Consider the following 25,464-nt stretch of genomic DNA (forward strand, 5'->3'; position numbering starts at 1 on the left):
CTTAATGTACATATAAGTGATACTAAGCATACTTATATATAGGGATGACAAACTCAGCTCATAAATTCATTGATCCGCCCGATCCGTGTAGGTTTGGATAGGTTAATGACCGCTTATTTTGTTATTCAGCCCATTTTTACCTGCTTACTTCAGTAGGTAAATTAAAGAGAAACTTAAGTAAACAACCATTTTTTATAAGCTCCTAACAATATATTGCTACAAGTTTGCAATTTATAAACCGTAGTTATCTTTTATGTGGTTTCGTCTGTATTTCCATATTTTTAAATATAGTGAAATACATGTATCATAAAAACAGAGTGGAGTAAATTCTTTAAATACACGAAGAAGTTTAGGTTGTATTTCCGTATTTTAAATACAGCGAAATACATGTGTCATAAAAATAGAGTGGAGTAAATCCTTTAAATACACGAAGGAGTTGTGTATTTCATTGTATTTATATACTGATAATCCTTTTGTTTTGGTGTATTTAAATGTATCTGAGTTCAGATCAGTAAAGTCGCCGCCTGACGTCGCATCAGTTGAATGTATTCGATTGTATTTGAATGTGTTTACGCTTAAAAAATGACGAAAATGAAGAATATAGTCAAATCTGGTCATAACTCAGGCGAAAATACAAAATAAATTGTATTTAAAAAGGAAGAATACAATAATGCCGGTCGGATCTCCGATGAAATACAGAAATACAAGCGAATACAAAAAAATACACTCTATTTAAAAAAATACAAGCTAAATACAAAATACCACTGTATTTACACCAAAAAAAAGATGAATACATTCAAATTCTTTTAAAAAATACACTATATTTGGGTGTATTTGAATAGTCAAATACACATTTTCTCCTTCGAAATACAAGCGAATACAAAAAAATACACTCTATACAAAAAAATACAAGCGAAATAATTAAATACCACTGTATTTACACCGAAAAAAGATGAACACATTCAAATCCTTTTAAAAGCTACGGATCTTACAATGAATTTATGAATTGGGCTCCAAATTGGACTAAGAGTTGAAAGTTGACAACACAATAAACTTTTCAAGGCAAAGGTTGCTGACGGGGAAAGCAATATAAAGACTAATTAATGTCTTCTTTTCCCCTTCTCTAAGCACAGAAGAAAACGTAAAGGGGTATAGAGAGGTATAAAATAGAGATGCAGATGGGCAAAACCCCTAATTGAGACCTCTTCAATCATCCTCATTTTTTGAATCTTTTCTTACTTTTTCTGCAATTGATTCTAGGTGTGCACCCTTTTCCTGCTTCACCCACTGTTTTTGGTGCTGACGGCAGCGTTGGTGGTGGAGATGGAGGAGGGAGGAAGGGATAAGGGGAAACAAGATCTGGGGGTACCGCTGTTTTTGGTGCTGACGGCGACGTTATGGTGGACATGGAGGAGGGAGGGAGGGGTAAGGGGAAATGAGATCTGGGGTAGGAGAGGGAACGGAGAGAGAGAAAGAGAGGGGTGAGGGAGAAGATAGATTTGGTAGGTGAGAGAAAATCAATTTAAGAGATGAACTTGTGAAATACAGGACACTAGTTATGATGTGTAATTTAAGAAAATATTTTAGCTAGGAAAAATAAATAAAATAAAAGTAGTTATTATTCATAAATAGGTCTTAGAGATAGCTATGACAAGTAAATTTTCCTAAATTAAATATACACCTATTAAAACAATTTGGGCCCTATTATGGGCCTAATGCGGCTTCTTTAGCAGCTTTTTCCCATTTGCGCTTATGTCTCTATTTTGTGTTGGTCTTTAATTTTTATCCTTTAAAACCGAATTTATGTCTGAAGAGGCATAAGTTACGTATTATAATATTCACAAGTTATGCTGGCATTCTTAGAAAATTTATGCTTCATTAGGCATAAGTTTGATTTTGGAGGGCAAAAATTAAATACCAGTCCATTAGAAGGGAAAACCGTGCTACTACTTCTTAGGTAGGCCCTATATTTATTCCAATTCTAAATTAAATGACGACCCACAAAAAATTATATTCAGAAATAAAGTAAGGTTCTAAAAAACGTTATTCTCATTGCCTATTTTTTTTTTTCAACATTAATATACAACTTAGAAAGTTGCTATCCTTTTTATATAGTCTTTGTAATTTCTATATTATAGTGTTCAATATTTTCTTGAAGTAAATTTAAGGGAAAAGGGTCAAAAATATCCCTTTATTTCGGAAAAAGGGCTAAAAATATCCTACGAATTTATTTTGGGTCAAAAATACCCCTCTTGTTATTAAACTTTTCAAACATACCCTTTTTTTAACAGAAATATCCAAACCCCCCTCCCCCCAAATACCCATTTTTTTAACCCGACCTAACTTTAACCCAACCCAATAAAATATTAACCCCTAATCAAACAAACAATACCCAAACATTAAACACCCCTTCATCGACATTAGAGAGAGAGAGAGAGAGAGAGAGAGAGGTGACCGACCATACTATACAGGCAATACCTTGAGAAGCATGACCTTTCCCTCATGTCAAGTAGGTCGCTTGTGTATTCATCAAATATGAAAATGGCTGCTAGGATGTATGCAACCCTATTGGAAACGAGTCTTCCTAGCAAAACTCGTGGCACTTCAGTAAGATTCAGGCAACGTGCATCCCAAACTTCAAAGGTGGCTCATATGATGATATAGTAAAATGGAGGAAGGAGAGGAAATAGACCTGATGGACCACAACCCTGCTGTAAAGTGCAAGACCAAAACTCGAAAAAAAAAAAACACGCTATCACAGAAACAACAGCTAGAGGCCATAAAAAGATTGCAAGGCCAGCAAAAGGAAGACAAACCGTTTCTAATCGACTGGAACACAAATCGTCTCTAATGTCGATGAAGAGTGTTTAACATTTGGGTATTGTTTGGTTGATTAGGGGTTAATATTTTATTGGGTGGGGTCAAAAAAATTAGTATTTTGGTGGTTTTGATATTTCTGTTAAAAGAGGGGTATGTTTGAAAAGCTTAATAGCAGAGGAGTATTTTTTACCCAAAATAAGTTCAGAGGATATTTTTAGCTCTTTTTCCAAAGTAGAGGGATGTTTTTGACCCTTTTCCCTAAATTTAATACATAAACGGGTATGCATACATAAAGATATTAGGAAAAATTAATTGACATAGCTACCTCTAAGAAGAAATTATTGATAATAATTACTACTTAATTTATTTATATTTCGTAACTACAGTGATTTTGTAAATTATGTTTCATAGCTATACCAAATACATAGAGTTATTCCACTATATCAAGCTTCTCCATCACCTCTCTCACTTCTCCATCACCTCTCTCTCTCTCTCCTTTCCCTCTTTGCAGTGCCATCTAGTGGAGGAAGTCCATCACCAGCCCGCGTTTTCTCCTCCGGTGTCCTCCGTCAACTCCTTCGGTGCCCTCCGTCGACCACTCCATCTCCTGCTTTTGGTTCTTCATCATCACCGCCGGCCCTCCATCAACTCCTTTGCTGCCATCGACACTTCATATTCTCCTTCTGGTTCTTTGCCGCCATCGACCAGTTCTAAAAATATCAAACCATGTAGATCTCTCTTTTATGCATTTTTTTTTGTAGATCTGTATGAAATACAATGTATCTTTTGAGTATATTTTTAATTTTCTTAATGTAAATACAGCGTGAATACATTATCAACAATTTCGCATTTGTACGATCTCCGATGGAGTTGTTGTAGATCTGTATGAATACAATGTATCTTAACTTTTTTGAGTAAATACAATGCATTTTTAAAAGGATTTGAATGTATTCTTTATTTTTTGAATGTAAATACAGTGGTATTTTATATTTTGTCTTCGATCCCACAGGTTTTGATTGTATTCTTCCTTTTTAAATACAGTGTATTTTGTGTTTTTGCCGAAGATTTGACCGGATTTGACTGTATTCTTCATGTAGTCATTTTCTGAGTGTAAATACATTCAAATATAGTCGAATACATTCAACCTTGCGGTGTCTGGTGGCGACCACGCCGGTCGGAGCTCGAATACATTCAAAGACAGCTAAAACCAAAGGATACATCAATATATAAATACACTAAAATACAGCTCCGTCGTGTATTTAAATGCACTGGAATACAATAATTTTGAATACACATGTATTCAGAGAAATTAAGGTTGCATGTATTCAGATATAGTCAAGTACACGCGACACAGATAAGGTTTGATACAACTGAACGATGTATTCAAATACACTCAAATGCAACAAATTATCCTAAACTATCTACGAAATGTAAATACATAAAATGTAGTTTTGAATTGTTAAAAGCTCTTAAAAGGTAGTGGTTCATGTAAGTATTACTCCCTCCGTCCCAAAAAGATTGTCTTAGTTTGACGTGTGACGGAGTTTAAGAAATAAAGGAAGACTTTTGAAATATGTGGTCCAAAACAAGCTTTAGTTATTTATGTGATTGTAAATCATCTTATAAAGTGAAATTGTTTCTAAATATAGAAATGTGTCAATTTTTTTGAAATAAATTAATAAATAAAGTAAGATAATCTTTTTGAAACGGAGAGAGTACTAGAAAATGGGCCCCCCAAAAACTTTAGGGCATAGAGTCAAATCCTCATTGGATTCCCTTCCAGCCAAACTTCAACTTTATTAGTAGTAATTTATTTTCTTTGGCCAATTTATTAACGGAAGATCCACAAATTGATACTCTTTTTGTCTCAAGACATCCTGTCACTTTTATTTATTTATACGCCGCTTTAAAAAATATTAATTAAAAGAGTTATTTCACTAATTTTACTCATATTTATGTTTAAGTTATAATTTATCTCCATTAAATGTTTACTGTATTTGTGTGTTATCTCCATTAATGACAAAAATTCTACTAAGGGTAAATTGAGAAAAAATAATTAATTTTACCTTGAGCTTCCAAAATGAAAATAATTTGAGGCAACTATTTTTAATAACCACGACAGATAATTTTGGGACAGAGGGAGTATGTGACAAGACCAGATTATTTAAGAAAATACCCCCTCCGTCTCAAATTATTTGTCGCTTTTTTATTTTACACGCCCTTAAGAAATATTTCCTCCAGTTTTAACAAAGTGTTCATTTAGCCATTTGTACACCCCTTAAGAAAATACTAACTGCTAGGCAAATATAGGTAATTTGATTAAACTACCCCCAATTAAATAGGTATTGGCATTTGGTCACTTAACATTTAATAAGGACAAATCTGAAAAAATAAGGTTAATTCTTTCTTGATTTGGTAAGTGGACTCTCTTTTTAAACAAAAAAAATAAAGGTTTAGTGAACACTCTTTTTGAACCGGAGGGAATATTAATTAGGAGGAATATATAACTAACTTTACCCTTATTTATGTATAAGTTATAGTCTCTCTCCATTAAATGTTTACTCTATTTATTTGTCATCTTCTTTAATGACAAAATTCTACTAAGGGTAACATGAGAAAAACTATTAATTATATCTTAAACTTCTAAAATAAAAAATAATTTGAGTCAACTATTTTTAATAATCACGACAGATAATTTCGGGAGTACAAATTTCGATCTCAATAAATTGAAAGAGACCATAAGCGGCTGCATGGGATAGTGCACTTTCTTCTTTAACACACTAAGTATTTTTAAAAATAAATAAATTTACATGTGCACCTATTAAAGATTTTTTTATATACCTTATGCATCAGCTTTAGAAAATTATGTACGTAATTAACCTAACTTTTGAAGTATTCCAATAATGGCAGACTTTGTAACGTTTATAGCATATTTAAGAAAATTCTACATTTAATACTAAAATATTTTAAAATTTGGTCCCAATAAATTAGGAATCTGTTTTAATTTTTCTTTGCTCCATAATTGCTTCAAACCCTAGCCACCATTAAACTTCTACCCAACGGTAGTACGAATTTATGAAGTGAAAGCATGGATATAACACTAAAGATGTTAAATGTGGGATTAGCGCAGAGAGACTGGAAGGATCATAGTGTACATTCCTAAGTTGAGAACCCTACTGTACAATTAATGATGAAAACTATAGTTGGAAGAGTCGTCTTTGGAAGCAACAAGTTGGTCTTTCAGAACGTGAAACATGTCATTGGAAAACTTATATCAAACACTACTAAAAAAATGGCAAAAACCGACGATGAAAACCGACGGACCGCGTCGGTTTTTTCAATGAAACCGACGGGAAACCGACCCTTTACGGTCCGTCGGTTTACATAGCCTCGCTTTTTGAAAACCGACGGACCATGTCGGTTTTTTGTGATGGACTGCGTCGGTTACGTGGTCCGTCGAGTTTTATCTAATAATTTAAAAAAATTAAAAAAACCGACGGACTGAGTCGGTTTTTTTAATTTCTGATTTTTTGTCTTATATAAAAACAATATAAAATTTATGAATTTTTTTATTTAAATTTTTTTATTTTAAATAAAAAATCGACACAGTGCGTCGGTTTTTTCATAAATTTTAAGAATTAATTTCCAGAAAACCAACGGACTGAGTCGGTTTTCTGGAAAATTTCCAAAATTAATTTCCAGAAAACCGGCGGACGGCGTCGGTTTTCTGGAAAATTTCCTGCATGCAATTCCTGCATTTTCTATAGCCACACCTGCACAAAAACCAGTACAAAAACTAGTACCAAAAGCTGCTCAAAACTAGCATTAAAATGCTCCAAATCAATTCTAAAAGAGTTACAGCACATGAGATCACACTAAGTAATAATAAAATACATCAAACACTATATAAACACATCAAATACGATCTAAATAGACCTTCAAAGTTCAAAAATATTTAAATTTCCAACCAAAAGTACCATTAACTAGTTTTAACATAAGTCCATAAAACATAAGTCCATTATTAAATCCAAACTACTACAACTGATCATCCGGTGTCCGGGCTACGTAATTACCGTCATCATCATCTTCTGGGTCGAACACACCAAATTGTCCACATGCAATGTGGCTTTTAACTTGTGCCACGAGCGATTCAAGGCTCGCTTTCATGGAGTTACTTTCCTCAACTCTTTTTGCCTCAGTCTCAGCTAATTTCCTATTAAGTTCAGCAATTTGTTGCGCCATAGCTGCGACCTGAACACCATCAACTCCCTCGGCTTGTCGAGAAGACCCTTCACCTCGGAATCCTGACCGAAGGCGACTTAAGTTTTTTCTTGGGCCTAGACCGTACGCTCTACCCTTTTGTACTCCCCCAACTACTCCACACCAAAAATCTATCTCTAATTCCAGTGGAGGATGGCTCGGCTACTCAGGCTGAGTTTGGTTGTACTGGTTCACATCATCCATAAATTGCGTCTGTATATTAAAAAACGAAACTTAGTATATAACGAATATATCATAATTAAACTTATATATAATTACTTAAATAATAAAATTATCACTTACATAGGAATTACGAGCCCTGTCCTCAACCCATACGGTCGGATCCGACTCCTGCTTCTTCTTTTTTGTGTGCGTCTTTAGGAATAGCTGATCCTGAGTCGGCATCTATCCCGTAGCTTTTTTCTGCAAAAAAAAAGAAGTTAAAGATAAAATTAATAACTCAATAATGATATATTGATCGTAGGTAACTTTAAAGGTATAAAATTACTTACCATTGTCCTAGCCACGTGCCCCTGACTTCTTGCACCCGCAGTGTGCAAAGAGCCACCTTTCTGGGATACACGGGCAGCCTTTGCCTGCTCAGACTTGGTGATAAACTCAGGAGTTCGCCAATATGCCTTAAGTTTCTCCCACTGTTCAACATTTAGCCATTGGGGCATCTTCATATACCTTCTAGCCCTCAAAAACCAATCAGACAACCTTGCACTCCCCTTCCTCTTAAAGTTTGTAGCAACCCTATCATTGTCCATGGATCCTATGTACAATACATATGCAAATCAAATAACTAATGTTAGATGATTTATATAAAAGTAAATTCAAGTTATGAAATGTATAATAAGATGCATACGTTAAGCTCTCTAAACATAGCATGTCGAGTATCATATGGGATTTCACCCCATGATGTATAAAACTGATCGCCATGAAGCCTCCGAACAACATCCAGCAAGGCTTTTGTAGTTTCGTGATCTGGATAGAACCTGCAGTTAAAAAATTTAACGCATATAAGATTAAGATGAAAAAAACTTTAGGAAAACTTAATAAAAGACAATCTTACCCAGATCCCTCAGGCACGATGAAAATCCGACCGATCGCATCTCTATCTCCCGGCTGTAAACCATTATTCGCTAACTCTTGCAAGTTCAATTCAGGGCGCTTACAATATTCCTTTAGGTCCAAACTAGCTTTTGGGTTATCTTTTGTCTTGCCTTTAACATCCATAACAGTGTTGAATAAATTATCAAAGTAATATTTTCAATATGCATCACATCAAGATTATGCCATAGAAGATTATACTTCCAATACGATAACTCCCAGAATATGCTCTGTTTAGTCCAATTATGTTCAACACCATCACCAGATAGTCTATAAGGGGCAACTTCTGTGACCTTAGGCAAGTGACAAACCCTCCCCCAAATTTCTTCTCCTGACAATGTTCGAGGTGGGAGATCATTTTTTGTTTTATTCTTTCTAAATGCTTGTTTCATTTTCCTGAATTGGTGATCCATAAGCAAGAACTGACGATGACAATCAAACCATGAATTTTTGTGGCCATGTTTTAAAGTGAAAGCTTTACTATTTTCCATGCAATGAGGACAAGCAAGCTTTCCAGCAGTCATCCAACCAGACAACATCCCATACGCAAGGAAAATCGTATATTGAAATTTCTCTTAGTTGATACATCATATGTCACTACACCTTCACACCACAATTGTTTTAACTCATCAATCAAAGGTTGTAGATAGACGTCAATCAAAACTTTTGAATTACGAGGACCAAGGATAACACAATTTAGGAATATATAGGGACTTGTCATACACATCTCAGGTGGTAGATTATATGGAGTAAGAAATACAGGCCAACAAGAATAGGGTGCAGCCGAAACAGAGTATGGTGTGAAACCATCCGCACACAAACCCAAACGAATGTTTCTTGGTTCACTAGCAAAATCAGGATAAGTTCTATCAAATTGTTTCCACGCTTCTCCATCCGATGGATGACACATAACACCAAGTGGCCTTCTATTTTCGCTGTGCCATCTCATGTGAGGAGCAGAACTCGGCGATGCAAACAACCTCTGTAACGTAGGTATAATAGGTAAATAATGCATCGCCTTAATTGGAACCATCTTCCCACTAGGTGTCCGCTTATAACGCACATGTCCACATATTTTATATTCATTTAAATCAGCATCTTGCTTATAGAACAACATACAACCGTTTGGAAAACAATGAATTCTATCATACGACAATCCTAATTTGGTAACCAATCTCTTTGCTTCATACTAACTCTTAGGTATGTCGAATTCCGGACTAACTAGTTCCCCCACAAGCTTAATCATTGAGTCCATAGCAGCTTCAGCAACAATCCAATCTGATTTGATGTTAATAATTCTAACTGCAACAGACAAATTAGAATGCTGACTCCCTACCCAAAGTGGACGACTAGCCTCCTCTAATTCTTGATAGAAGTGCATTGCTTCTTCATTAGGAGGTTCCTCAAAATTTTGCTCAGGTTCAAACCCAGACTATACGCCAAAAGCATCATTAACCATATCATTAACTCTATCATATTAGACATGACTATATTCCTGCGACACACTACTTTCACCGACAACCATATTATAAAATATACCATTGACCTCATCATTCTCTCCACAATCAGTCCAAATATAATATTTCTGCTTAAACCCATGACTATATTGTCACGACCCAACCCCGTAGGCCGTGACTGGTGCCCGATCTGGACACCCGTATACATACCTATTAGATATAGTCAAACTGAAACTACGAACAATATGAGACTTTACAAAAGAACTCTGAAGGTTCATAGCGTCATCATATATGTATATTCAGATGCACTGTCTCCTGATGAGTCACAACTGATCATATCATGAAATAATACGCAAGCCGACAAGGCTACTACAACAGAAAGATAATATATGCAAGCCGGAAAGGCTGCTACAGCGCTAGAACATCCATAATGACCATATAGGCACAACTAACCACATCTGCACACAACCCACATACATGTCTACAGACCTCTAAGAGTATCAACAGTAACATATGACGGGACACGGACCCGTCGTACCCATGGAAAAAAACATATATATATGCATATCAGGAAGTCGGTACCAAAATCTAGGCTTCGGAACGACGGAGCTCTCCAAGACAGCAGAAAGGGAATCCTAAGCTGGCGGATCACCAAAGCGAGTATCTGTACCTGCGGGCATGAAACACAGCCCCCCGAAGAAAGGGGGTCAGTACGGAATATGTACTGAGCATGTAAAGCATGAAATACAGTAATCAGGATCATAACTGAAATAAGAAGTACAGGAAACAAGTACAATGTTCAGAATACCAAAACACCTTGCCTTTGAAACATAAATCATGCATGTCAATATCATATATCATACTCAACCTGTTATGGGACGTAGTGACATAATTAGGTAATCATCCTGTACATATGTATATATATATAACATGTCCCGGCCCTATAGTGAGGGACTCGGTAAATAAAATCATATCATCATCATGCATATATATAACGTGTCCCGGCCCTCTAGTGAGGGACTCGGTGAATAAAGTCATCATATGCCATCCTGGCCGCCATCACCGTATCATCATATCATCATGTCATCATATCATCATATACATATACATATAACGTGTCTCGGCCCTCTAGTGAGGGACTCGGTGAATAATGCAGTAAAGCTGTGCACGAAAACGTGTCCTGGCCCGGGACTCAGTGAAAGATATATTGAGGCATGCACGAGCAGAGTAGTGAGAAACCATATGCAATTTAAAACATTATCAAAGACTCAATGGAATAATCAAAACGAACTATCATTTGAAAATCACGACAATAGTCATATTAAAATACCTTTCGAATGCCACAGTGGATTATATCAAAATAGAACTCCTGGAATCATGTATACGTAACAAGATATAATAAAATAGCTTCTGGAAATCATGGACAGTAGCCATCCTACTGGCTCTAAGAGTAGGAACTTCTTTGGAATCATAATATACATATCGTCTATTCGTTTCATAAGGATCATGCCACAAAGAAAGAAGGGTTAACTTTACATACCTGTCAGCGACTAATCGTGAATCCTTTTCGCTTCGTCGCTCTTTTAGCCTATTTATATAAAAGTAACGTTATCGTTAGTAACTACATTTTCTGGTTCGCAAATCTATAGCCCATTCTTCTATAGGACCTACATTTTAGTTTATATATTCTCGTTTAGGGTTTTCTATTATCTAAAAATTTAGCGAAAATTCGGCAGCATTTCCCCTATGTGTTCACCTATCCAAATTTCCAATTGCTCTCCTGTTGACACAGAAATACCAACAACAATATATGGATACAATTATATTTCCAATTCCTTCAATTCAACAAGAACAACAACATGTTCATATCAACGCAACTTCAATTCTACTTTCTAATCCTTTCGCCACATAATCCATGATAACAACCACAATAATACTAATTAAAATTAATACACCATTATTAACTAGGACAGCCCCTACACGGCCTCAAACAACACCTCAACATTAGCATATATAATTCCTTTACTTTTAACATATAATCCATAACATTAATAATAATAACAACAATCAAATTCAGCCAAACTTGAACAACTCCAATTCTGTCCATTTCAACACCAACACTAATTATACAATTTTTCTTATTTCCAATTTCATCTAATACAAATTAATCTCTTCATTACAACACCATTAACTCCAATTACATTGCAAAAGATGAAATCTTACCTCAACTTTAACTAGGACAGATCCTACAATAGTTTGCACAATTCGCACCACTTCATCTTCTTCAACTTAAACCCCTATGTTGCTGCCTCCTTTGAACGTGTAAAACACTTAGAACACTTTTGTGAAATTCAAATTCTCTTCCTCTTTCATCTTTGGAGTTGGCCGTGAGTGCCCAAGGGGCCTGTCATGGCTGTTCACGATTTTCCTCTCCTAGTCAAGATGAAATTAGTGGTTTATTTGTGTTGGAGTGGGCTGGTCGTTCAAAGGGTTGCTGCCATAGCCATGGCCGTGAGTTGCCATGGCTAGGAGCTCCTCTCTCTAGTTTATAGGTCTCTTCCTCCTTCACTAATTTTATGAATGGAAAAATCTGATCCATGAGTCAATAGGTATTATTTATAGGCAGCCTCTCCATTTGCCACATAAGGGTCCCTTGCCCTTTTATACACGTATACCTTGGCTGGCCTAATTTTTTTTTTTCGTATTCATCAAATGTTCAAGGCACAACGTGCATGTGTACTTGTAGTGCTTGCAGCCCTTTAAATTATATCCATTAATTTAATCACTAATCCCCACTTAATAATCTAATCATGGTTAATTAATCCCTAATTTCCATTAATATTTCTACACCAATAGAAATTTGCAAGCAAGTCGTGCCATTTTAATATCGGGGATTAAAAGTCCTTGTCTCATGCAATACATGCTGTCACATCACCTCATATGTATGAGGATCACCCACTTGCTGCACCTCTCCATCATCTACGTGGAAATAATATTTATCCGATTTCCAATATAATTTTCGTATTTCTTTCATCTAGCAATGTAGATACGACTTGGATAAATCAAATACATCTTGGAGAGAGGATTTTCTTACCTTATATGCCAAGAAGTATTCTCCCTCCATCTCACTTCACTTTGACAAAAGCCCGGATTGAACAACGTGACAAAAATAAAATAATGACATCGAAGTAGTGAGCAAAACCCAAATATTATTCTTGAGAGAGAAAATTATTTTCTTCTTCCATAAAATACCAAGTCACCTTGATACTCTATCAATTCAAAACTGCGTTGTTTTCCATATAAATGGAAGTCACGTTGTTGCTTCCTTGCATAATGAAACAACAAAACAATTAGCTAAAGAGACCGGTCAAAATAATGGTGCTGTACGGCACATTTTTTGTTGTGCATATATATTGCTGCAAAGTTCCTTTTTTCTTTCTTTAACATGACAAGCCATCATGGTGTACTAGTCCCCTTTTCTATTTTACACGTGTAATCCCCTAGGTGTACATATAATTACTCATCACTAAAGTTTACACCTCATCCTTGAATGAATGTTATGTAAGTGTCACTTTCAGCCGATATGAATATGGTCCACGTGACATACTATTCATCCAACAATTCCCAATAATTTATCTACATCCACTACATCTCTCCTTTTTATCCAATTACACCCATAATTAATTTCTTGATCTCAATTCACTTAAATAATGATCATTTTTAATACACTCCATTTGCTCATTGTCATGACCATGTGATATAACACTAGTCCATAGTCCCTTTTGGTACACATAAAATATTATTTTCAATCATCGTCGTCACACTCTTCCATCTTAAATCATTTCGGGACTTCATTCTTCGTATACACTGAGTTCTTGATTTTCATGCTTGAATATGAACAAATCCTTTGGCTCGGGTAAATTTGCTCATATTGGATGGTTCAATTTTCTAGTCCAAAATACGGGCTATTATAGCTTGGACCGTATTTCATCCAAATAAAATTTGAACCTCTACGAAATTTAATTTTCTTCGATTTGTTTATCTTCTAATATTTACAACCCATCTGTATCATCACTCTAACCACCTATAAGCTTGGGGAATAACCTCGTTTCCGTTGCTAATGTCATTTAACTCGCACACTTTCCAACGTATGAAAACACGGGATGTAACATATATGAACCCTAACCGCTTCCGGTTTCAAATACTTTATACACCGGCAATGAGAACAAGAACACCTAATTACCCCTTCATTTTGAAAATGGTGAAGTGACATTGCATGTGTGATAAACCCATTAACACCTTCAACAAATTCATCATGTACACCCACACGATTACTATTATTCATATTATACATCCACATACGATCCATCTAAAAATTGAAAAGTAAATCTAGTCACATAAAGTATACATTTTAGGTTTGAGGTTATAGAAATATTATAACTTAATAATTCTAACATAACTTAATAATTCTAACTTTGAAAAGCACAATCCCAACCAATTCTAAAAATTAAAAAGTAAATCTAGAGAAATAAAGTCTACATTTTAGTATTGAGGTTGTAGAAATACTATAACTTAACAATTCTAACTTTGAAAAGCACAATCTCAACCAATTCTAATTTGGAATGATCAATAACAATTCTAATAACATATGGATTCTAACAAAAAGCACAATCCAAAAAAAAAAAAAAAACTAGTCAAATAATTAAAGTATATATTTTTGCACATATTCAACATCAATAATATTACAAAGAATGATAACTAAGCTAACACAAATACAAAGAATGATAACTAAGCTAACACAAATACATTGACAAAGAACATAAAATATAGCACAATTTCAAGCAAAAAAAAAAAAAATGACAAGTAAACTAGTCAAATAAAGTTTACATTTTTTTCACAAATTCAACATTAATAACATTGCAAATGATGTTTAACAAATCTAAGTAGACTAACATTAGGCCTAAAATCTACAAATAAAACTAAAATTGAAAGAATTTTAAAAGCCCTAATTTAAAAGAAACTAACCTCAATTTATTAAGTTGAAAACGGGTCTGGGGTAGGTGGGGGTGGGCTGCGCAGGCGGCGAGGCTGGGCGGCGGGGCTGGGCGAAGGGGAGGGGGTGGCGGGTAGGGTTTTAGGGGAATGGGGAGTTTTATTTGGGAAGAGGAGAAGAAATGGGAATAAAACCCGTCTGCCCATTTTGTTAAAAAAAAATCGACGGACAAAATTGACCTTGTTCGTCGGTTTTTTCCGCCTGTTGACCATATTTTGACCCAAAAAAGAAAAAAAAACTGACCCTGTCCGTTGGTTTCTTAAAAAAATTATTTATTATTTTTTAAAAAAACAAAATGAATTGAAAATTATTTAAAATATTTTTAAAAATAAAACCGACGTTGTCCGTCTATTTTATATTAATTATTATTATTATTATTATTATTATTATTATTATTAAAAAAACCGACGTGGGACGATAGTTTTTTTTTTGGCGGAAATATAATTTCAAAATTCTTCCAAAAAAACCGACGTCGTCCGTCGGTTTTCTAATTAAAATAATTAAAAAAAATTAGAAATGCAAAAAACCGACGCAGTGAGTCGGTTTTCCGTCGGTTTTTGTCCGTCGATTTTTTGCAGTTTTTTAGTAGTGAAAGTCTTCAATGAATTGGTACCATTGTGACAACATTAGAGCTTAAACATTGAATACCTTTAGGATATAATGGACTCTTATCGAGCAAGTGTTAAACTCAGACATTAGGGAATGCGTAAAATCAGACATTGGGCCTAACTCACACCCCAAAAGCTAGCTTAATGGGAGGAGGATTTCCCAAGACTTATAAGGAGCTCAGATTTCTTGGTATATTCTCTTCACCCCCTCATGACCAAATTCAGACATTCTTTTTTATCTGGGGTCCATTACCCAGTCTGAAGCGTGCACATTCATTGGACGGGGGGCATTTTTCAACCACCATTGGTCCGGGGCACATTTATGGACCGGGGGCATTTTTCATCCCCTATCGGTCCGGACCTGTTATAGCCCGTATTTTGTACGTTCGGATGTTTCGAGGTGGTCGTGGTAAGTTAAGGGCAAGACCATTTTCCAAAATTGTTTTAATGTACAAGTTGGTTATGAATATTATTTATGAATACTATTAGTATGGAAATATTGAGAAAGGTCAAGGGTAAAAAGGAAAATTCACAAAATGGCTCATGGTAATATTGCGGAAGGCTAGGGGCAAAATGAGAATTTCACAAGAAGTCTTGAAAATTCTTCAAGAAGTCAAGTTGGCCGTGTGGCATATAAGTATATGTCTACATTTTTATTTAATAAGGCTAATTATAAATATATATATATGGACCAAGCTTGTTCCATAAGCCAAGTGGTCATATTTGCTATTTTAAGAAAGTTCAAGAAAAATTGAGAAGGGGACATGTGTCCACCTTGTATTGGTAGAAGCTATATATATATATATATATATATATACATATAATTGATGACAAAATAAGGGGCAACTCATCATTTTGACTCTAGAACCTTGGAGAGAAAAAAAAAGAAGAAGGAGAAAGGAAATATAGTAGGTTCGGCCATGGCTCAAAAAAAAATTGAGGCCATGGAAATTGATCAAGAAAAATTATTTCTTCTAGCTTTCCTACTAATTTGAAGGTCCTCTTTAACATGAGATAATTGTTGGAGCAAGAAAACCATTCATTCTTGCAAGTTCATAACCCTAGCCAAGTAAGAAGACAAGTGGAAAAAGGTATGTATTCAATCTTCTTTTCATATGTTATGGAAGCTTTGTATATGTTGTAGAGTGAGGAATGAATGAAATTCATGAAATATGTAAGTATAGGGGTGTGGCTGAATGGAGGTGGTGGTGCAGAAGTGATGAATTAATTTTATTTAGTAGTTTGATTGTTGTGTTGTGGATTCCATGATGTAAAATGAAGGTTTGGTGGCTTGAAATGAATTTGAAATTGTTTGTGCATTATTGAAGAAGTTAGTGTGACATTAGTGTGGTTTCTTATATTTGTAAGAATAAATTTGTTAATGTATGGGTTGGTGACATAATTCATGAATTTGGAAGTGAGACATGTGTTGGAAGATTGTAAGTCGGGTTGTTGTGGTTGAATTTGAAAGAAGGAAATAGGTTGTTACTGTTCTTGTTGAATTTGGAAGGCTTCGGGTGAAGTAGTATGTTGATTGAGTCATTTTGAATGCTAAGTGAATTGAATTGAATATAAATGAAATGTAGTTGAATTGTATGACAAAGGTTGTTAATGTTAGAATGCGTCTTGAATTGATTGTTGATGTTGTTGGCACGATTGTTGGTATTGTTGTTGATAGTTTGGCCGATTTGAATTCTTGGATTGTTGTTGATGATTTGGCCGAGTTGCATTCTCGGGTTTGTTGTTGTTAAATTGGCCGAGTTAGATTCTCGGGGATGTTGTATTTACAGGGGAAATGCTGCCGAAATTTCGGCAGATTATAAGTGAGTTTATTTGAAAGATTAAGACAAGCATATGTCGATGAGTCTAATGATTATGTCAATTCTATTGAATGTAGACTAGCAAGTTGGACGAATAAGCGTAGTTAATTGGACGTGGGACAGGTATGTAAGACTTACTCTTTCTTTCTTTTGGCATGATCTTTGTGAAACGAAGAGACAATATGTATATGATTCCAAAGAAAACTCCTATTCTTAGAGCCACTAGGATGGCTAATATTCTTGACTTCCATAAGCTATTTCATACGGTTTTGATGCGTATCCATGATGTCCGAAGTCCTATTTGATATGTTTCCGAATGGCATTCGAAAGATAATTTATATGACTAAAGTTTTGATTTTCAAATGCTAGCACGTTCGATTATTCCCTTGAGTCTTTGATATACTTTGATACGTACATATGGTCTCTAAAGCTCTATTTGATTTGACCCGTAAAGATATCCGAAGGATACTTGATATGATTGTTGCTTTGATTTTCCAAAAATGGCTTCTGAAACGCTCGTAGAAGGTTCTGTACTTCAAACACTCATAACTTTCTTATACTAAGTCGGATTGACCCGAAACTTGTTTCTGAGCCTTCAGATGTCGGTAAGTGTACGTATCTATCGAGTCTTAATTTATGTGCATATAGTTTCTCACTACTCTGCTCGTGCATGTGTCATGACCTCTTTCACCGAGTCTCGGGCCGGTATGTATCGTGCGTAAGGTTCGCCGGGTCCCCTGCTTGAGGGCCGGGTGCCATATATGTATTCCGAAGTATGATGCGTTACAGTGTTATGATGTGTTCATGGTTCGCCGAACCATATATGATGTGATATTATGATGTGTGACGGAGATTACGGAGCAAATCTTCTAGAGTATGATGTGTGTGGCGCCAAGGGCAGGGTGGCGCCACGTTCCCCGGGTCCCGCAAGGGACCGGATACCGTTCCTGGCATGCATGATTTGTGTTTCTAGTAAGTTGTTTTATTAATTTGCATATCGTGCTTACTTTCTGTACTAATCTTCTGTACTTCTTATTCCGCTTGTGATTCTGTTCATATTACTCTATGCTTTACATACTCATTACATACTTCGTACTGACCCCCTTTCTTCGGGGGCTGCGTTTCATGCCACGTAGGTACACCCAGATGAGAAGAAGACTTTGCAAGAAGGTGTTTCAGCGGGATTGGCGAACTCCACTTCCTTCCGGAGTGTTGCCGAGTCAGAGCGTATATAAGTTGTGATTTCTGATTTGTGTTAGAGACTTTGCAGACATAGTCGTGGGTAAAGAATATCAGTTTTGTAAGAGGCTCCATCAGCCGATGTGACATATTGAGATATGTTACAGATTCCATATGATTACAAATTTTGTTTGATTTGAGAACGATAGAAAGAAAGTTTCTGAAAGCCTTACTATGTGTTTCATGTTTATTTGATTTAAAAGTCCGAAAAAAGTATGTTTGTAATAAGAGTCAGAGGGTTCGCTCGGCTCCGAATATGGGGTCGGGTGCCCATCACACCCTAGTAAGGTTAGGGTGTGACAGGACCGGTCATTGGTCCGGCGCATTATGCCCCCTCTTTTTCCAAAGGTCACATCGGATTGAGCCTAGCTCTGATACCATGTCAAATTAGCCATTAGGCCTAACTCACACCCAAAAGTTAGATCAAAGGAAGAAGGATTGCCCAAACCCTTTAAGGAGTTCAGGGTTCTCATCTGTCACCGATGTGATATATTCTCTTCAGGATGTAAATGAACTTTTGAAAAGATTTGAAATTGTGACTTCTACTTCGTTGTTTCATCTCAGTAACAACCTTGATTTAAAAAGCAAGTGCAAAAAATTCTTCTTCGAGAGTTCAAACTTGTGACCTTAACCAAATTTTAAACCAGCTGTGATCTGTTATGTTACTCTTAAGTTATGTTAAAGAGGTTTTCTTCAATATTTATACAAATTTTATGTTGTCTCATAAACTTTTATTTGAAAATCAAAGTTAAGATATTTTTTTCTATGTACTGGTAGTTAAAATATTTTTGTATAATATTAGATGACCTAAAATATAATAACAAATAGTGGTACATAGTAAGATTTTAGAGTAACGTGCAAACGAAGATGGGTTACCTAAACTTTTTTACCAAACAAGTTTTTGTGTGCTTTTTTGACTCTATTTTTTCACAATACATTATATATACGCTCATATATACTTCCTCTGTCTCAAATTATTTGAAACTTTTCTTTTTTTGACAGTCAAACTTCTTAGTTTTGACCGTGTGTATTAACATAGAATCTTTAAATTTTTTGAAATAAAATTTAAATATTTGGAAACTACGTAAAAAGTACTATATCTCACCATAATTAATAATTAAAAACATATGAAAAAATTACGATCAAAGAAAAACTCATTTGACTCTAGAAAAGCGAAAGTGTCAAACAAATTGGGACGAAGGAAGTAGCTTAAGTCAACTTCTTATCCCAAAAAAAAAAAACTTAAATCAACTGGATATCTTCTATAACTGCAGTAGCATTAAATTGGGTACTAACCAACTACTCCCTCCGTTCACTTTTACTTGTCTATTATACTAAAAATAAATTTTCACTTTTGCTTGTCCATTTTGGCATATCAAGAAAAGACAAACTTTTTTTTCCTGGTTTACCCTTATCATTAATTACTCATTCTCCAAGTTCAGTGGGACTATACGCCAATGAATGTCAGTATTATAGTGAAATACATACTTTATTTATTAATTCTTAAAGGGCGTACAAAGTAAAAAATGAACAAGTAAAAGTGAACGGAGGGAGTACCTAACTAGAGTTGGAGGAAGTTGGCCAGAAGCCTAGAAGCCTTCTCTTAGTTTTTGTTTTTTTTCAAAATTAGGTATAAAATTACCCGCCAAAGAATTTTTTTATTATGAAGTGAGATATGTCATGTGATACTTGTGTGAGGAGATCATTAAATTACAAGTGGACTATTGGCTAAGCCTGTCAAGTGGGCCGGGCTGGGCCATATAAATGGGGGCCACATGGGGCCGGGCCGGGGGCCGGGCAGGGCCATAGTTAGTGGCCCAGCTCTCACCCGGGTAGGGGTACATAGTGGGCTAAGTGGGCTGGGCCGGATTTTACTTAGTGGGCCGGGCCGAATTTTAATTATTTAAAAAAAATCTAATACTAAAATTTATTAAGTTTGGTACTTTAAAATCTAGTGTTGTCTACTTTATTTTAACCATGAAGTTCCTTAAATTATACTTTGGCCCTATTTTCAACGGCGAAGGGTCATATATACCCCTGTACTATCCCGAAATAGTTGTGCGTATCCCCCGTTTGCTTTTTCAATGATATATACCCTCGCCGTTAGCGTTTTGGTCATATATACCCCCGCGTCTAACGACTCTGTTTAACAGGGACACGTGGCAAGATCTAATGGCTGCAACCATTTTTTTTAATTTATCTAATTTATCATTAAAAAATTATTTTAAACTAGAAAGGGGCTATTTCTTAAAAATGTGGCTATTTCTGAAATTCAAAATGTGAGTTTCTTCTTCTTCTCCAATCAATTTGCAACTGAAATTCACCCAAGAACCCATCGAATTCTTCACCAAATTATTCCAAATTTCAGATATCAACTCTCCAAAATTTAACTGATCTTTTTCAATAACATTCACTCGAAACAAAGCTCGTTTGAAGAAACCCAAGACTTGAACTTGAAGCTTCAAGTTTCGTTAATGGTTGTCTATGGAGTTTCTGTTTTTTCTTCACGTTCCAGCTACTCAAGACAAGCTTTAATTACAATTTTTAGATTCAATTATCAATACACAGTTTATTCCAACAAAGTTTTCACCATTTTGATTTTATTTTTCGGCCACCATTTTCATATTCAAGAATCTAATTGTAGAGTTCATGAACCTTATGGGCAGATTTCAAAGTGAGTTTAATTTTGGATCCATGAATATACCGTTGCAGTCGTCGGATGCCGGTGGTGGAGCTTCGCCGGAGATTAGACTTTCTAATTTTCAATTTTTTGTTTTGTTTTGTGTTTTTTTAATGATGAATTAGATTAAATAAAAAAGAAAATGAGATTAAATAAAAAAGAAAATGGTTGGAGTTGTTGAGATAGTGCCACGTGTCCCTATTAAACGGAGTCGTTAGACGCGGGGGTATATATGACCAAAATGCTAACGGCGGGGGTATATATCATCGAAAAAGCAAACGAGGGATACGCACAACTATTTCGGGATAGTACAGGGGTATATATGACCCTTTGCCGTATTTTCAATCTATAAATACCATTCATTCTTCTCTATATTGTCTCACAATTCCCTACTCTCCTCTTTCCCTAAATTTCCTACTCATCTAAATCTCTCTCTCTCTTCCAACTTCCAAGTTCAAATTTCAAAATTAAAATTTAATGATAATCTTCCATCTCCTCCTCCAGTCCGAAGATCAATTTCAAGTTTGGTGTGGTTGCATTTTGAGCGAGTAGACGAGGAACATGTTAAATGTCAACATTGTGGTCAAATATATCTCCATAAGTCCGAACCGGTTTTTGGGGGTACCGGTCCGTTACGTAGGCACTTGGACAAAAGGTACAAAATTAAACTTTGAAGTTTATCTCTTCTTTAAATTTCTCCATTGATGTTAGCGTTTTGAACTTTTCATTTGTAATAAGTTAATCGTTCAAGTTTGAATGTTTTGAATTTGCAATGTTATCAATTTAAGTTTGAAGTTTTATTTTAAATTGCTTATGTAGTCTTGCATCACATTTTTCAGCTTTTTATAATTTTTAGCACTTAAAATAGCTGTTGGGATTCTTCATTCCAACAACATATTTAAGACATACACAAATATACCATTAACATATACAAGATATACACAAATATGTACCACTTATATAATTTTTTAAAAAAATAATAATTTGAAGTGGACCGGGCCCCTGGTGGGCCAAAACCTGGGCTGTTGGTGGGCCGGACTACCGGGCTAAATGGCATGTCCAACCCAGCCCCTTAATTTTTTCCACTAGCCCAGGCCACCACCCTCTTACCAGGTTGGGGGCTGGGCCGGTTATGGGCCGAGTTAGGTGGGCCGATCCCGAGCCGACCCAGCCCAATTGACAGGCTTATGGGCCCTTTCTCTACTTTAAGGCTAAGAATAGAATCAAGAGTAGAGAGAAAATATATTACAATAAAGTGATATGGTCCTAGCAGAATTGTGTTAGATAAAATAAATATGGGTGAAAATCATTTACACCCCAAACTATATTTTAAAAATCAAACTCCCTCCTCAACTTTGAACAATAGACATTCTCCCCATTTATCCTAAGTGATTTTTTTAAAGCCTATTTTACCCTTACATTATCAACTTTTGTCTTCTTTTTTAAAATCATGATATTTTTCATTTTTTTAATTCATTTAACAAATTTCTTATAAAATATTAATATTATCTTCTAGGCGAAGAAGAAAGTGAGAAATACTAATTGAGTATATAAATTAATGGTGTTCTATAATAAAATAAATTAACAGAATAAACAAAAAAATAATTTTATTAAAAATAATCAAACTTTAATATTTACTTATACAAGTGAAACAGGTTATAATAACTTTATGAATATATTTCTATGCAAGTAATGCAAAACAAATTAAAAAATAGAGGTAAATCTTTAAAAATGATTTATTTATACTGTAAATGAATTTTATAATTTAAGAAATATTTCATTAGTGACAACCACTAATTTATTTATATAAACAATAGATAATAATAGAGAAGTGAAACTTAATATACACACAGGCATGTACATACAGATATACATATTGCATATAATATTGAAATAACAATCATAAAAAATAGCATTAGATTTTGTCACAAATTCGTAAAAGTATTATTCTACTTATAATGTTAGTCAACTTAAATAAGAATCTATAAATATCTAGATTGAAAAGATAAATATTATATATAATATAAAATGTATTACATAAATAGAGGACTGAAAAAAATAAGGGTGAAATAGTCATTGCATTGGATAAAGGGGGGAGAATGTCTATTGTTCAAAGTTGAGGGGGAAGTTTGATTTTTAAAGCAAATTTGGGGTGGAAATCTTTATTAGATTCTGGGGTCCACGTACTCTTTGATGCTCATTCATACCCAACCAAAGAGAAAAGTAAAGGACTTTTCTTCGTCAGCTCAATGTGGCATTTTTCTTCTCAACTAAACAATGACAAATTTTATTCCAACCAATTTTATCAAAAATTAAAACACATGTTCAGCCATAATAAATTAAAACATGCAATTTCTTTAATCAATTTTGGTTACCATCCTTCCTGATACTAAAAGAAAAGGTTGATGTCACGACCCAATCGGAGGGCCATGACGAGTACTCGGAGCTAACCTATCGAGCACCACAAAACATACATACATTTCATATCCATACCTAATTGGGCCCTTGAGCTAGTTAATATATATCTCATAATCTGCAGGGGACACAAGCCCGAAAGGGCTATACATATATATACGTTATCAAACTGGGCCCATGTATACAAGCCGACAAAGCTATCAAAATGATATGATAAAATATGGACTGAGGAAATCAAAAGACATCTAACTGTGTACATCTGTCTACGAGCCTCAACATGGGATACATAACATAATAAGGATGGGACAGGACCCCGCCATACCCATCTGTACACAAGGAACCATACTAGCTGATCTGCAGCTCCGGAATTGTTACACCTCGGAACTTTGGGTTGCTGAGCGGTGAATGGACTAACGTAAGTTAAGGTGTACATGATGTCCCTACAAGTAAGAAGGGATGCTTAATGATTCTAATTAAGATTCCAAAGAAGTTAGAGGCAAGGGAGAAGAGTTCGTCAAATAAAACTTCACTGCAGTTCTGCGAAAGGGGGGTTCGACGGTCGTTCTTTGTACCGTCGGACGGACCGACGATTCATCGATTGTGCCATAAAATCGAGTTAGCACGAAGACCATTCGAAAAATCAGATCGACGCTCCATCGATCAGTTAGACGGACCGTCCTTCTCACCGTATAATGGAAGAAAACGAAAGGTTGCTCACTGGAAATTTAACGACTCCGATGATTAGATCGACGCTCCGTCGATCCGATCGACGCTTCGTCGATCATACCGTATATCTCGATCGGGACTGATTTCTAGATTTTATATAAGGACCATTCCCTCATTTCATTTCCACTTCTCCACACACCAAGAAGCCTCTAGAATTTTCTCCATCATTCATCCACAAGAATTCAAGGGGAAACCATGATCAACTATACCAAATTCAGGAAAACAAGTGTATGAAACCTAGTAAAAGTTCACCTACACCAAGAAAACTCAAGGGAAGTGAGTTAGGGTTTTGGTACAAGAAGAGAAGCTTCATTCAAAGGTTGTTCCTCCATCATCTAAGGTGAGTTTTATGGTCATTCCCTATTGTTTAAGGTATTGGAAGGATAAGACACTTGAATTGTAGAAAGACATTGAAAATGGGTCATGAATGAGTGAATAGTGTCATTGTTGAACAACAGTTGGGATGAATCGTGAATGTTGGTATGTTGTGATTGTGAATATGTTATAAATGAAATTTAGACCATGGAATAAGTATTATATATGAGAAAACGCGATGATGAGCTATAACTATAATTGTGGAGAAATTGAAGGGAAATGGTGAATTGTGGGAAATGTATATGAATGATGACTGTAGTTTGCGATATTGTTAATGATGTTATGAACGTTTGGGAGTTGATATAGAATATGGGAAAAGTAGTAGAAACAAAGGAAATGCTGCCCAATTTTCTCTAGCTTTAGTAGGCACGTTCTTATAATCGCTTAGCTAATGTTAATGCGAATTCTTTTGAAGGTAAAGACGTGAACATTAAAGGAGAATGAGCAAGCAATATAGTAGTTAAACGACAAAAGTATGTGAGGCTAGTCCTTTCTTTCTAAGGCATGAATCTTATGGCATGAATTTCCTCCTTCTTCATGGATTTCCTACCTTCAAGAAAACTAAGAGCCTTGTTCATGAATAGCCATATGAAATAAGAGATACACTATGAGTACGATAACGATGACGATGAGTTTGAGTCTAAAGAATCTAGAATCCATGATATGATGATCCTATAAAGCTAATGATGCTATCTATAACCCATCGATGTCGTTATTTGTTATTTGGCACAAATATCATATTTTGTGTCGTATTACAACTTATTCTTATGACTTTTATCGCTTAATTCATGACGTAACCGTCGTATTTGAACTTATGTCGTTATATTTCATGTGTATAGGTACGACGACGACAAACGATGGAAACTGTGCTTGAAATAATTGGAATTCGTAGCATATG

The 25,464-nt window shown here is 35.3% G+C and overlaps 1 long non-coding RNA gene across 1 annotated transcript; it reads right to left on the reverse strand.

Moving 5' to 3' along the window:
* Positions 1-6,680: 6,680 nt before the first annotated feature.
* LOC132607003 (uncharacterized) lies at positions 6,681-12,652 on the reverse strand. Its single transcript, XR_009570123.1, has 7 exons — positions 11,874-12,652; positions 11,191-11,238; positions 8,156-10,320; positions 7,949-8,078; positions 7,593-7,855; positions 7,384-7,503; positions 6,681-7,293 (listed from the first exon to the last, which is right to left on the reverse strand). It is a non-coding gene; the product is annotated as an uncharacterized LOC132607003 (long non-coding RNA).
* Between the last annotated feature and the right edge of the window lie 12,812 nt (positions 12,653-25,464).

This window comes from Lycium barbarum, chromosome 8, assembly GCF_019175385.1.
Source record: "Lycium barbarum isolate Lr01 chromosome 8, ASM1917538v2, whole genome shotgun sequence".
NCBI classification, from domain to species: Eukaryota; Viridiplantae; Streptophyta; class Magnoliopsida; order Solanales; family Solanaceae; genus Lycium; species Lycium barbarum.